The sequence below is a fragment of the Pinus tabuliformis genome, chromosome 1_2 (genome assembly GCF_031772625.1).
Source record: "Pinus tabuliformis cultivar Carrire ecotype Pingquan chromosome 1_2, CPIR1, whole genome shotgun sequence".
Classification (NCBI taxonomy): domain Eukaryota; kingdom Viridiplantae; phylum Streptophyta; class Pinopsida; order Pinales; family Pinaceae; genus Pinus; species Pinus tabuliformis.
In genome coordinates this window covers 113729435-113745018 of record NC_142298.1, presented here as the reverse complement: position 1 = coordinate 113745018, position 15584 = coordinate 113729435, and the positions used below count along the sequence as shown (strand labels likewise).

At 30.5% G+C, this 15584-nt stretch overlaps 1 pseudogene; it reads right to left on the bottom strand.

The window, feature by feature from the left end:
- The window catches only part of LOC149204767 (pre-mRNA-splicing factor SYF2-like), an 87975-nt pseudogene that overhangs the window by 27888 nt on the left and 44503 nt on the right, over positions 1–15584 (bottom strand).

The window sequence follows — 15584 nt, the reverse complement described above, 5'->3', positions numbered from 1 at the left end:
GGAGAGTTATGGGGAAAGAGAGAGGATTGGAGGGAAAAGAGAAAGAGAGAGAGAGAGTGATGTGTGAGGATAGAGGGAGGTAGGAGAGAAAGGGAGAGAGAGGGAGGATGAGAGAGAGAACTTGTGAGAGAGGAAGAGAGAGGGAGCGATAGAGTAGGAGAGATGGAGTTGGAAGGGGAGAGAGGGAGGGAAGAAAAGACATAGATAGTGAGAAGTGGGGAGAGGGGGGGAGTGATAAGGGATAGATGCAGAGAGGGTGTGTATGTTTAGGGGTGAGATAAAGAGACAAAGAAGGAGAGATGGAGATAAAGAGAGAGAAGGAGAGAAAGAGGGATGTAGTAACAAAGTTGGAGGGTGAAGAGAGAGAGAGAGAGATAGGTGGGAGACAAAGGGAGAGAGAGGAAGGAAGAGAGAGGATATGAGAGAGTGGAGAGAGGGAGGGAAAGAGAGATGAAGTTAGAGAGGGAGAGAGAGGGAGGTAAGAAGAAAAACATAAAGAGATAAAGGTGCAGAGAGAGAGAGAGAGTGAGTGATAAGGAAGATAGAGAGAGAGGGAGAGAGGACAACAGGAGGAAAGAGAGAGAAGCGAGGGAGAGGGAGAGAAGAGGAAGAGAGAAAGAGAGTGGGATAGGAGGATGGAGGGATGGATATATAGATTAGAGAAAGAGCGTGTATGTTTTAGGGGTGATATTAAGAGACAAAGCGAGATAGAGATATTGGTGGAAGGTGAAGAGAGGGAAGAAGAGAGAGATGGAGAGAGGGAGGGGGGGACAAAGAGATTGATAAATATGGAGTGAGTTGTGTGTTTGGGGGGGTGAGATAGAGAGACAAAGAAGGAGAGATGCAGGGCGATATACATATGGATGGTGGGGGGGGGGGGGCGAAGCGAATAATATTTCTTTTACTAGATGCATTGATTTAAATGTAGATGATGATTTCTAATAATATTTGATTGTCTGCACTAGATGCATTGATTTTAGTGTACATGTTGATTTCTAATGATATTTGATTGCCTGTACTAGATGCATTGATTTCAATGTAGATAATTTCTAATCCTACTTGATTGCTTGCACTAAATGCATAGATTTCAATGTAGATGGTGATTTCTAATCCTATTTGATTGCTTGCACTAGATGCATTGATTTCTAATTATATTTGATTTCTTTCGCTAGATGCATTGATTTCAATGTAAATGATTTCTAATCTTGTTTGATTGCTTCTAGTAAATGCATTGAGTTCAATGTAGATGGTGATTTCTAATCCTATTTGATTTCTTGTACTAAATGCATTAATTTCAATGTTGTTGTTGGTTTCTAATCCTATTTGCATACTTGCACTAGATGCATTGATTTGAGTTTAGATGTTGATTTCTAATAATATTTTATTTCTTGCATTAGATGCATTGATTTCAGTGTAGAAGTTGTTTTCTAATATTATTTGATTGCTTGCATTAGGTGCATTGATTTCATTGTAGATATTGATTTATGATTTTATGTGATTGGATGTATGATGGTACATTAATTTTAGAATGAGTGGATTAAAAATGTGCATTGATTTAAGTGTAAGCACAAAAATTATTGGTAGTATACATTGATTTTTGTGTTATAGTAATTCCACTTATTAATATTGGAGAGAAAGAGAGAAAAGGTTTGATTTTTACTACGACAAGTTGAGCTAAAGATTTAAATAGTTTCTAATTTCAATTGTCATTTTGATTTAATTGATATGAAAAGATGAAAAATCTAACAAGGGTGACAATAAGAATGGTAGAAGAAAATAGTTTGAGATTGATGACACTAAAGACTATTTGTAATTGACTACATTCTTATTATTTACGTTTTCTGTCATTCAACACTATTACATTGTCACTTTGCATTCAAAATTTTTATTTCATCATTTTTTATCATTAAATTTATTAAGAATATTTATCATCTCAACAAACTGAGGTAAGTAAGAAAATTTAAAATTAAAATGACCAGATTAATCTTAGACATATTTAGCATATTTAAAATTATCGTATTAATATTAGATGTATTTACATATTATTGATAGAATTAATTATATCTTCAATAGATTTTCCTTGGCTGCACATGGCTAAAAGTAGCCTAGATCAAACTTAACTCTGGATCTATCAAGCATCGAGAAGTATTGCACTCAACAAAGAGGTTTACATCTCGAGATATTTGATCCCTCTCGGCGCTTGATAGATCCAGAGTTAAGATAGACCTAAGGCGGTTCACTTTAAAGATGTATAAAATGTAAAATATTAATTTTTAATTTGGTTGGATTTCATTAAAAATAATTCTGGATATTTAAGACAATTTTCCATTAGCATCATTTTTATAATTATTATTATGTTTTAATGAAAGGTTTTATCTTTTTGAATATGCATATTTTCGTAATATGATTATGATTTAAATTATAATTTAAGGTTGCCCATTACTACGTTTCGGAATGGTTATCATAATAATAAGTATGGAGCTTCGACGTCATTTAGTGTTGAAGTTTCTTACACATTAGAGATGCCTTGAATGTCTTTATATATATATATAATTTTCAAGTTAAAGAAAAGTGTATAAATAAGTAGAAATTTATAGGAAGGAAATAAGATTATAAGTTTAAGTTAAGAATTATTAAATATTTATAAATTATGAATGATATTATAATTATATCTTAAGTTATTAAGTGATGGGATGAGTTTCTAAGTATTGGAAAGGGTGAGGATTGTATCATTTCATGATTATTACTTTTTATGGGAATTTTGATATTAGCTTGTAAAATCTAACCGCGTTTCTTATGAAATTTGTGAATCTTAGGTATGATTCTATGTATAGTTCTTATCGGATTTCTTTAGGGAACACTAGATCCTTGAAGCGGTGATTGTGTGGGTAGGATTTCTTACTGTGTGATGCCTACAGAGTGCTTGGAGAATCCATTAGGGTAATTGGAGTTCTTTAAGCCACCACTTTGAAACTTCTTGATGGACCTATGTTAGAGCCCTCGAAGGTAAGTGTGATAGCTTGAGGGATTGTGGAGTAGAGAAAGGGATACACTTTGTTGGGTGGTGCGAGTTGAGAAAAATGAGAGAATATAGGTTGGAATTGTTATGAGAGTTTGTTACATTGGCCTAGACAACTTAATATTGACTATTAGACACAGTTGGTTCAAGTAGCCTTGGCCTTGGTGGAGTCATAGTGTTAGCTTGGTGGTGAATTTTTTTGAGAGAGTTAGAGTAGTAGTGTCTATAAATGGCTAGAATTTTTGGGGTATGTAGCCAATTGGTGCTTTCATTAAAGATAATTTTTCTTTATTATACATGCTTTTATGTTGTTTATTATGTATTTTTACATGTTGAAATTTATATTATAAATGGATACTCATTCATTGCAAGTTGATAGGAATGCATAATTGTATCATATGTTGGGCATATTTTATTTGGTATCAAAGTGGGTAGTTGATAAAACAGACAAACCGTATTGAAAAGAATCAAAATTATAATGTATATAGAGAAAGAATTTTAGTAACATGGCTCAACATGGAGATGAGTATGTTACGATGTGATATCAGAGTGAAGGTTACAACACTTGGGTTCTACAGGCCATAAATAAACATCTAGAAGAAAAGCTATATGTCGCATGCTATGAAGTATAGAAGAATGAATGTTTAAAATATTTAGCTACATATTATGAAACTGTAGAGTTGATAATGGAAGAAATTGGGAAAATCCCCAATTTTTTATTGATATCTAAAGTTTAATTGGTTCAAATATGTTAATTTGATGGGTACATAGATTAAGGTAATGATTATATTCTTGAACATGGTAAAGGAAGGTCGTACTTTAAGAGCTAATTCTATGAACTTCATGGTGGATGGAATTTTTTGGAAAACTAAGTAGTATTGGAAAAATTAGAAATATTTGAGAATTGAGTATTCCATACTAGTGACATTAGTTATGACGTGAAGGATCAAGGGGAAAATATCATAGTGGTAAGTGTAGACAAGTGGATAAATTGTGGGACAATATCTATAAGAAGGATCATTTTGAGATGAAAATACATTGTTAACCATTGAGTGTTTCCCAACCTGAAATGGATGTGGATTGTCCTTCATGGCCAATCTTACCATTGGATTTTTCAAAGATAAGTAATTTTGCTAAGGATCATGCAACTTCAATCCTAAAGTGGATATATGTTTCCATCCTGCTTTTCATTTTTAGTCGAGCATGATGAAAAAATTAAACACCACCTCTTTATTGAGGAGTCTGAGGTCATTGCCAAGATTGATGACTTCGATCATTGAATGTTTAGGAAACCCATCAAAATTGAGAAGCAGTGGAGCAATCTAGACATAGACAATAAGTAGAAAATAAGTAGCAATTGGATTCCTACCCTTGCTTCTTAAGTGACTTCGTTTTGATCCCGTTCCTATTATTATATATTTATAGATTTTTTTTAATTTTATCTATATTAATTATCTTTTTATCTAGAATATATACATTTATAAAATGTAGTAATCATATAATTATATGTAATATAAAATATTTTTTAATAAAAATATATATATATATATATATATTAAAAAAATATTTTTTATTTCACTCTCTATATATATTCATATTCTTCACACTCTATATATATATTATATTTTTTATTATATTCTTCACTCTATATATATAGATATTATATTTTTTATTTCAATATATATATTGATAGATAGATAGATAGATAGATAGTTCTTTATAGCTACCAGCGCCCTGTTCAATATGCGTTGATTACGCATGTAATTTTAAACAGAATGAAATGCAAGCGTTTCTATAGAATGTAATACATAGTAACCAGAATGAAATGCAATCCTATGTTAAATGTACGTTATTTATTCGCAACAAGTTTTTGATGAACTCACCGATAATGTCGCTGGCATCGCCCTGTTCAGTGTGCGTTGATTTGCAAGCGTTTGTATCGAATGTAATACATAGTAACCAGAATGAAATGCAATTATTTTTGTGGAAAGATGCCATAAAATGGCACATCAAATCCTAGACTTACGAGAATAAACTTATATGGGACGTTGTTGCATTTTGAAAACGATCGAAATGTGAAAGGTATCCGGTCCCACTTGAAAAAGCATCCCGTTCAAATTTTGTAGCTGGTTCAATGTCTTTAGTAATCGTCAGTCACCTTTTTCATCAATTTATCCGTGACTTTTTGGATATATTCGACTTTGGGTTTCAATGTCTTTAGTAATCGTCAGTCACCTTTTTCATCAATTTATCCCTGACTTTCTGAATATATTCGACTTTGGGAATGTACTGATGTGAAAAATTAATTTTAAAGTTCATTTGGATTTGAAATAATTTGTATATATAAGATAGTTGTTATTGTTGTTGTTATTATTATTATTATTATTAAAGTTTGATTGGATTTTATTATTATTAATCTTTTTGGTTGATAGAAGATAATTAAAAATTATTATTATGTTTGAATGGAACGGGATGTAAAGAATATGCAGAAATATTAACTTTAAAGTTTGATTGGATTTTATTATTATAATTTTTTTTGGGGATATAAGATAATTAAAAATTGTTATGATGTTTGAATGGAACGAGATATAAGGAATATGAAATATTAATTTTATAGTTTGATTGGATTTTATTAATTTTTTTGGGATATATAAGATAATTTCTAATGTATGTAGTTTTTATAATTATTATTATGTTTTAATAAAAAGTTTTATTTTCTGGCATATATTTTTATAATGATTATGATTTAAATTATAATTTAAGGTAATAATGGTTATCGTTTTATTATAGTTTTTTTAAATATCTTAAAATATATATATATATATATAATTTTTAAGTTAAAGAAAAAAATAAGGGGAAGTTAGAATTTTATAAAAAGGATATCATGATTATGATGTGATATTATAGTGAAGGTTACAATACTTTTATGGGCCATAAATAAACATGTAGAATAAAAGTTATATGTTGCATGTAAAATGTTTGATGAAATTTTTGAGGAAAAAAATTCAGAAAAAATGTTTCAATTAAAAAATTGTAATGTTGAAAAATAGTCAAATATAGCTAAATTTAGTGGTAGACTTATAGAAGCATGGGTGTTTAAAATATGTATCTATATTTGGTATTATTGAGCCAAATTATGAAATTGTAGAGTTGATAATTGAGCAAATTGGTAAAATTTTGTGAAAATACACAATTTTTGAGAGAAATATAATGCTTATTTGGTTCAAAAATGTTAATTTTATGGGTACACACGTTGAGGTAATTAGTATATGCTTGAAAATGGTAAAAGAATGATGTATTTTAGAAGCGAAGCCTATGAATTTCATGGTGAATAATTTTTTTGAAATACTACTCACTATTCACAAATTTGGAATTTTTGAGAATTGAGTATTCTATACTAATGACATCAGTTATGATCTAAAGGATCCAAGGGGATTGAATTTTTTTTAGAATTGAGTACTCTATACTAATGACATCAGTTATCGTCTAAAGTATCCAAGGGGAAAAGATCATAGTGTTAGGAGTGGACAAGTGGATAAACCATGAGACAATTTCTATAACAAGGATCATTTGGAGATGGAAATACATTATTAATAGTTTAGCATTTCCTAACCTAAAATGAAAGTGGATTGTCCATCATGACCAAGCTTACTATTGGATTTTTCATAAATAAGGTATTTTGCTAAGGATCGTGCAACTTCAATCTTAAAGTGGATCTATGTTTCAATCCCACTATTCAGCTTTAGCCGAGCATGCTAAGAAAACTGAGTATGCTGAGAAAATTGAACACCACCTCTTTATTGAGGAGTCCCGAGTAATTGTCAAGATTGATCACTTCCATCATGTGAAATTTAAGGAGGCCATTGAAATTGACAAGCGGCTGAGCAATATGAACAGGGAAAATGGGTGGAAAATAAACAACAATTCGATTCCTTCCCTTACTTCTTAAGTGAGTTCTTTTTCTCCCTCTTTTTTTTTTTTTTAATTTATCATTTTTTTTATATGTTGTTGGATCTTGTCTCTTCTTTCCTAGATTTGTTCCTTCTCCTTCTCCTCTTAGTTTCGTTATCTTTCTCCACTCTTGACTCTCTTTTCTCTATTTATTAATTAGTAGTTAGTTGTTATTATTATCATAAGTATTAGTGTTATTTAATTTTATTTTTGATTCCTTTATTTATTTTTATTTTTATTCACTTTTCTTTTCTTATTTTATATAAATTTATTTATTTAGTTATATTTTTTTTTTTTAATTTGTTTATTATTTTTATTCTTATCATTATTTTATCTTCGTGCCTTTTAATAAATATTTCTTATGATTATAATAGTATTAAAATAATTGATATTGCTTTTTATTAATCATCATTTCATGGAAGTTCTTCTAGAGGTAAGAAAAATAGTTATAGAAAATAATAATGTTTTTATTATTTTTGACCTAATTTAATTTAACTAAATATTAATTTAATTATGAGAAGGATTTCCTTATTAACAAGATTTTATCAAACAATAATTTATTAAATATTTTATTATTAATAATATTTAATTAATTTTGGGAGCCTTATTCTTAGTTTTTTTAACGTTCAATTTAAATAAATTTTTTTTTCAAACATTCACTTTCTAGTCGTTTGCATCTCTATTGTATATATAAACTTGGGATGATGAACCAAAAACAAGTTGACTAAAAAATTTAAAATATGATTTACAATATCATTTATCTTTCTATCTCCATTCTATTAAGTAAAATATATAATTTTATTTATATAAATTTATAAAATATAAGTAATCAAATAATTGTATATAATAAAAAATACAATTTTTAATATATATAGTACTAATATAATATATTATATTTATTTACACATACATTTTAACTATTTCTATCAATGAATTCTTTATTGAATTTTTAAATTTTAGTTTTATTATTTATCTTCTTATCTCATATTTATATTTATGAAATAGAAAGTATATTTTCATATATTTAAAATACATTTTATGACGTTGATGATGATGATGATGATGGTGGTGGTGGTGGTGGTTAACGTCCACTGAGACCAAACTTTGGTCTATCGGACCTAAAGAAACGAATTATTTAGTTTGATTTAAGAGATTTTATTCCTATGCTCAAAAAGCTTGGAGAGAAGCCTCCTGAGCTCACTGTAATTTTGACAATGTAAAAGGCTAGGAAGGTCAGTATTGCAACAAAGATTTTGAAATTGAGATCTAATGTGGTTGTACGAGGAGCACTCTAAGAGGAAGTGATTTTCATCGTCGATGTTCGTATTCTCACAGAGATGGCAAAACCTTTCCATCCATGGTGTTTTAAGAACTGGCCAACGACCCGTTTCACTATGGAGCTCACGAGAGTTCATTCTAATATTGGTTATATTAATTTTCTTCTTTGAGCTAGTTAAAACACAGAGATACTTTTGATCTTCTAGGGTGGGGTTGATGACCTCCTTATAATATATTAATTTTATTTTAACTCCTAAATCTTTATCACACCACAATTTTTCTTTGAACTTAGAAGTAACAATACTTTTAATGTTATTAATGTTTTGCAATGCAACATTCTCGTCGATCTCCCAATGGTTTAACCAGACCCTGGTGTCTTTATACCAATCTCGTTTGAGCCTTAGGTGGCTTTGGCTGGAATTTAAAGCTAGCTTAGGAAGTCTATGGTCTCCTATGTTATTGAGTTTGTGCTTGTACAACAGAAGCCTAGTCATAGTTAGGCTCTTGATAGGGGAAAGACCCACTTCTATAAGGAGAATAGGATAGGGTGTGTTGCTTTTAATTTTGAGGTTATACATTATAAAAAACTTCTGGATTTGCTCAATCTTTCTCCAGGATTCTCTAGAGATGCTACAACCCCAAACCTCACATCCATATAAGATAACCGGAGTGACTAAAGTTTCAAAGAGGAACTTCTTTCTATCCCACATTACAAGGGTTGTCATTTTACAATTATTTTCAAGACCAAAATAAGCTTTCCATCCCCCATTAATCCTTTTCTCAATGCTATAGTTCCAGTTGAGCTTGTGATGAATACCAATTCCTAGGTACTTGTAGGAAGACACTTCCTCCAAGTTACTATTGTCATACATAAAATTAGCGGTCCTTCTTGGATTTGATAATCATACCTTTTGTTTTGTCAGTGTTAACAATCATACCCATGGTAGAGCAGAAATCCTTAAGAAGTATAAGTTGCTTATCAAGATCAGATGGGCAACTTGCGATAAGAACAATATCGTCAGCGTAGAGAAGAAGGATGATGAATATCCCAGCTAAGATCGTGCCAACACATCCTGCTTCCTCTAGAAAACCATCTAGCTTGTCGATGTAAATGCCAAATAGGGTAGGGGAGAGGGGGCAACCTTGTTTAACTCCAATATTACACTTAATATCTTTCAACCACCCTTCATTGCTCTTTAACTTGGCAATTATATTCTCGTCTAACCTTATAGCGATAGCTTTCAACTCAAAAGGAACCTTTAGCTCTTCTAGTCTATTCCAAAGGTTATTTCTAGGAACCGTATCGAAAGCCTTTCTAAAGTCCACAAAGCAGCAAAAAGCATTGGATTTATCATTGCGGCATTCCTCCACAATGATCCTAAGCGTAACGAGGTGGTCTGTTGTTGAGTGCTGCTTTCTAAAACCCGCTTGGTCTTTAGCCCGCTTACCTTCACTTTCAAGCCATATGCTCAACTTCCTTTCCAAAAGAATACCATATAACTTGGCTAGGAGAGGGCTGACCATAATTGTCTGATAATTAGAGGGGTTATTTGTATCCCCACTTTTAAAAATAGGGATAATGAGGCTTTGAGTCCATGGTTTAGGGAACCCTTGCTTGACCGCTTGATTGAAAAGCTTGTGAATGTGGGGGATGAGGACAGGACCTCCAATTTTTTAGATTTCTGTCTGGTAACGTTGAATGTCTTTAGCTTTCCCATTGGCCAAGAGATTAACCCCAAAATAAATGTCTTCTAATGAGAAAACTTCTTTCGTTGTGAGCAGGGTTTCAAATTTATCCATGACATTTGGAGATTCATAAAGCTTTTTAACATAGGAATTCCAGTGGTGTAAAGCAATTTTATTATTGTCTTTAGTTTTCCTAGTTAGAATCTGCCTCCAGAATTTCTTATAGAAATATGAAATATTTTCTTTCCTTATTTCATTATAATTCTTTAGCATAATATTCTTTTAGTTATGTATATTTGTAATTTATGAGGTATTAATATAATATATTATCTTTCTAACCAATTTAATAAAGATTGAAGGTATATTATATTTATTATTAGTTTTTTATTTATTTTAATGATTATTTATATAATTATATTTTTAATAATTAATTGATATTATTGAATATTTAATAAATATATATAAGTTATATACTATTATAATATTTTCGGTAATGTTTTAGTTTGATTTATTGAAGTTCTTACATTTTTGTCTAAGTCTCTAGAGTATTTAATCTTTTTGATAGATTAGATTATCTATTTATGTCTTGATGATGAATCACATTTCTTTTTGATAGATCAGATTATCTATTTATGTTTTGATGATGAATCACATTGGTTGATTTGAAACATTGACCTAAAAATTGCTAATGTGATTAATCTAAAAAACTATTTCTAAACATTATGAGTCACAAAAAATTGCTGATTTGATTAATCTAAAAAAACTATTTCGAAACATTAATCGTCATAGAAAAAAGACTAGATTGTTTTAGAAAGAAATGAATTATTTCAAAACATTATTAGTCACAGAAAAGAGACTGGATTATTTTAGAAAGAAATGAATTATTAGGGGTATGTATGTTGTGAGGTATAGTGATAAAAATTTAGATGAATGTGAAATTTTAATATAATAGAATAATACAAAAAATTAAGATGCCTTATTGGTATTTTATCCTAATTTTGATGAGTGTAAAATAGAGATGTTCAAACATGGACATTCACCGTTTGGGCCACTTTTTAGATTAAAGAAAGAAAATTTAGTCAAATTAATAAAAAAAAAATATCTCACAACATTTATAACATGAATGAAATTTACTTAATTCGTTAGTAATCACTTGGTAATTGTGTTTTTGAAAGTTCAAATTATGTTTTTTCTATTCCCTGACCAATATGGTTTTAATGTGTTCGCTCAGCGCTTTCCATCTATGCACATTGCAAGCAACTTTTTTTTGGCCAAGGTGAGCAGCTACAGAAAGCAGTGGAAGATACTATTCTTTTGATAGAGGAATCTCTACGTACCAACTACTATAGCAGGAAAACCGTTATTTTGGGGCCATGAGATTGGCTTGATTGACATTGCATTACGTGGTTTGTCGGTGTCTGTCAAAGGCGTTGAGAAGGCTACCAATACCATTTTCGGTGAGCTTAAGTCGATTCTAGATTCCCCGATTATTTCGGAATCCGACGGATATGGAGGCAGTTAAAAATTTGACCGCGCCATAGATCGATTTTGTAAATTTGACATAGTGAAAGAAGTGTTGCCCGATCTGGAGAATTTCACAACCTACTGCTGATTAGGGCAAACCATCCCGGCCTTATAAATTGAGGACACACTCACAGATTTTATTTAATATGAGTGTTATTCGTAGCCTTTGTCTTCCTATTCATCTGGCCAGATTCAACTCTTGAAGTACAGTTGTTTTATGTTAACAAGTCTGAAATTTGAAAATTGTTTGCGTAAATCTCGATAACGATTCCTCTGTTCAATGTCCATTTATTTATTCCCAACAAGTTTTTGATACTTTCGCTGGCATCACGTTGTTCTATATGCGTTGATCACTGGTATTCTTATGTCGATTACTGATTCCTGGAATATTTAGTAATCTGACACACATAAATAGGGTTAAATAATTAATCATGTTTATCCGATTCCGAATATTCGGGGAATCAGCCCTTAGAGATTGATTACATTCAAACCAAAATGAAAACCAAGCGTTGATTTAGAATGTAATAGAAGCCAGAATGAAATGCAATTATTTTTGTGGAAAGATCCTCTAAAACTGGCATAAAATCCAAAACTTGCGAGAATAAACTTATATGCGACCTTGTTGCATTTTGAAGACAATCTGGAATGTGAAAGTCCCAATTTCTGGGCTTCAAATTTTGTGGTTGGTTCAATGTCTTGAGTCATCGTCAATCATAAGATTTGGCAAAATGTCACCTTTAGCGGTTTAGCAAGTTCTTCGTGGATTTCTACATATATTTAGCTTAACTTTATGGATGTAGGGAATGTGAAATATTATTTTTACAGTTTGGTTGGATTTCATTAAAAAATATTCCGGATATATGATATAATTTTCAATGTGCATCATTCTTATAATTATTATTATGTTTTAATAGAAGGTTTTACTTTTTGAATATGCATGTTTTTATAATGAGTATGATTTAAATTATAATTTAAGGTTTTTTATTATTAAATTTGGAAATGATCACTATAATAATAAGTATAGAGCTTTAAAGTTATTGGGTCAGAGGGGCTCTACAATTTAATATAAGGTAGATGTCAAGTGTAAATGTTTAACATTTAACAAATTTAATCTAATGTCAATGTCAATCCAATATAGAAGTATAAACATTTAACGTTTATATTTTAATTAAAAATATATATTTAAATGAATTAAAAAATGTTAAAAGTAATAAATAAAATTTTAAAAGTAATATAAAGGGAATTCCTGTAAACATTTAAATGTTGGCTCAATTAATAATAAAAAGTTAAAGTTAAAGTCAATTTGTTATATTTTGATTTTGTTATTAACTTGTGAATAGGCTTTGTTACCATACCATGAGCCAATACCATGGCTTATCAATACCACATGCCCAAAAACCATAACCTATTTCACAATCAAAATATTGTTTCACAATATGACATGATTCTTAACATTGGATATTCATCTCACTTTACTATGAATATTATTAACATGTAAATAGGTTTTGTTACAATACCGCGGGCCAATACCATGGCTTATCAATACTATCAATACTACATGACCAAAAAAACATAACTTATTTCACGATCAAAATATTTTATAAATATTTTACTTTGATTTATTTTTTTAATATTTTTTTTATTAAATCTAAAAGAAAAAAAATATTATCATTAATTTTGAGATATATCTAAACCCTCTATCTTTACAACTACTAAAAATATTCTCATCAAAATTAAATCAAGGTTTAAATAAAACTAAAAATGAGAATACTTTTATGTATAAAGATGTGAAATATATATATACTAGCAAAAGAAAAGCCAGAAGGCATAATTTGAGAATCATGACATATAAAAAAATCGTTGAAAATAGAAATTAGTAAACAAAATGTCATTAAAAAACTACATCTAATTTGTAAAAAATAAAAAATAAAATAAATATTAGGAAATCCAAAAGAAATATTAAATTAAAAGCATAAACTATCAATTCTTCAAATAGGGCAACCCTCTATCCAAAGAGTTTAAACTTTATACATGCAAAAATAATTTCCTCCTCTTAAAATCCAAATAAAACATGTATAACCTTACCTTTCCACATTGCACACTTGAACCATCCTGATAAAATTATGGCTCAGTTTCTTTCATCTCTGTATATGCATCCACATTCAAAGGGATGTTTATAACCTTACCTTTCCATATTGCACACTTGAACCATCACGATAAAATTCTGAATCAGTTTCTTTCATCTTTGTATATGCATCCACATTCAAAGGGATGTTTTTGGTATGCTTCTTGTAGGCATTATATAGGGACTTTTGGCTGAACACTGAATTGTACAATTAGAAAGCGAGTAAGACATCATTTCCAAGACAATTACTCACGTGTAAGGATAAACATAGTCTCAAAGCAATTACAACAATCAATAATAAATTAAAAGACTTATATGTGTGATTTACATATCTATATTAAGACTCCTTACAATATCTTTTTAAAGGTTAAGAATAATATATCAACACTTTAATTAAGTTGTTTGTAAACATAAATTAGAACAAGTTTTTCCTTGAGTTCCTACCATCCCATCCAAATGGAGCACGCTTCTTGTCCCATTTCTTATATTTTGATCCAGTTGCCTCTTGAGTATCAAACATATAAGCTTTTGAAAGATCTAGCCGAATTGCATCCAACAAATTCCCTAGAATTTTTTACTCGTCTTTAATCCATTTCTGTTCTGATATGCCTCGTGACTCCTGTGGAGCCTCTTGTCTCTTTTTTTCAGCTAGAATCTCAGTCTGATTAGATTTTCTTGCTTCATTATGCAAATAAGAAGTATATATCACACTTGAAATATTTCTACTTGAACTTTGAAGCCAATGGAAAAAATAATGTTTCACCTCGTGTCTCGGGAAGGATTCTAAACTACCATAGATTGGGAGGAAAATTGTACCCTTCTAAGTCTCAACTCAAACATCGTCTTTTTCCTTCCAGTTAGTTTTGTAGAGTCTCCCCAGAGGCATCTTCATTAATCATCCCATCTTCTAGATCATTGGCATGGGAAACAACATCCTTAGGATTTTCTGCGTCCTGTGCTTGTGGGTAATCTTGGGGCAAGCCCTCTGGATCAAGATCGTTATCAACCTTCCTCTTTATTCCTTTACCAATGTCTGTAAGTTCCTCATTTTTCTTAGAAGAGACTTCACATAGTAACAACATTAATACATTATGAACTCATAGCACAAAGATATATTCTTCAGATACATTATAAGGATTCTATTGCATAAAGAGTCTACTCAAGGCTATATAATAAATTCCATAAATATAATTAACACACGCTAAACCAAGATCTGGAATTAGCCCTTTAAACCAAGTTCTCTTTGAACAAAAGGTATGATGCAGGAGGATATCTTTCATTCCTAGGGTTAGCTAAAAAATAAAGGCAAAGATCCATTGTGTGTGAAATAATTTAGTTAAGTGATTTGTAGAGGACAATGATCTATCTATGTGCAAGCATTAAGCAAGACATGATTTGTCTAAAAAAAAATTTAACTACTTAATTTTCTTCTCGTTTTTGTGTTGCTTTCCCTTCATTATAGTCCCTCTAAAAGGACTACTCCTTGGGAACACTGGCATGGGCATTCGATCAAAGGAGAATGGAGAACAACCAACAAGGAGACTATATAGCAGGTTTTGGAAACCCAAAGGAAAGTATTGTCCATAGAGACATCCAAATGTATATGAAAGATTAAATTTGGAAGGTATGCAACCAAACTTCAATCCCACCTGAACACATTTCAATGCCCAAAGTGCTGAACAAGATAAAAGATAAGAACCAATCCAAATAATACACAAATTAGGCAAGACCTTGTATCTAGGAGGACTACAGAATTTTGTGGGATTTCATGTTAAGAAGAAAAGGATAAATCAGTGGAAGAAAAGAAGCAGCTGCCTAATACCCATAGAATTATTATGTTAAAAAAAAAAAATTCTTCCCATTTCATCCTTTGTTCATCATCCTATAATTCAGATTGTTACAGTTGGTAGAGACCCATTAATTCTAATGATTCCGACATGGATTTTTGTGGAAAGACATAACAAAAGTTGTTTCCATGCTCCAGAAAAAATTTCCCCATTT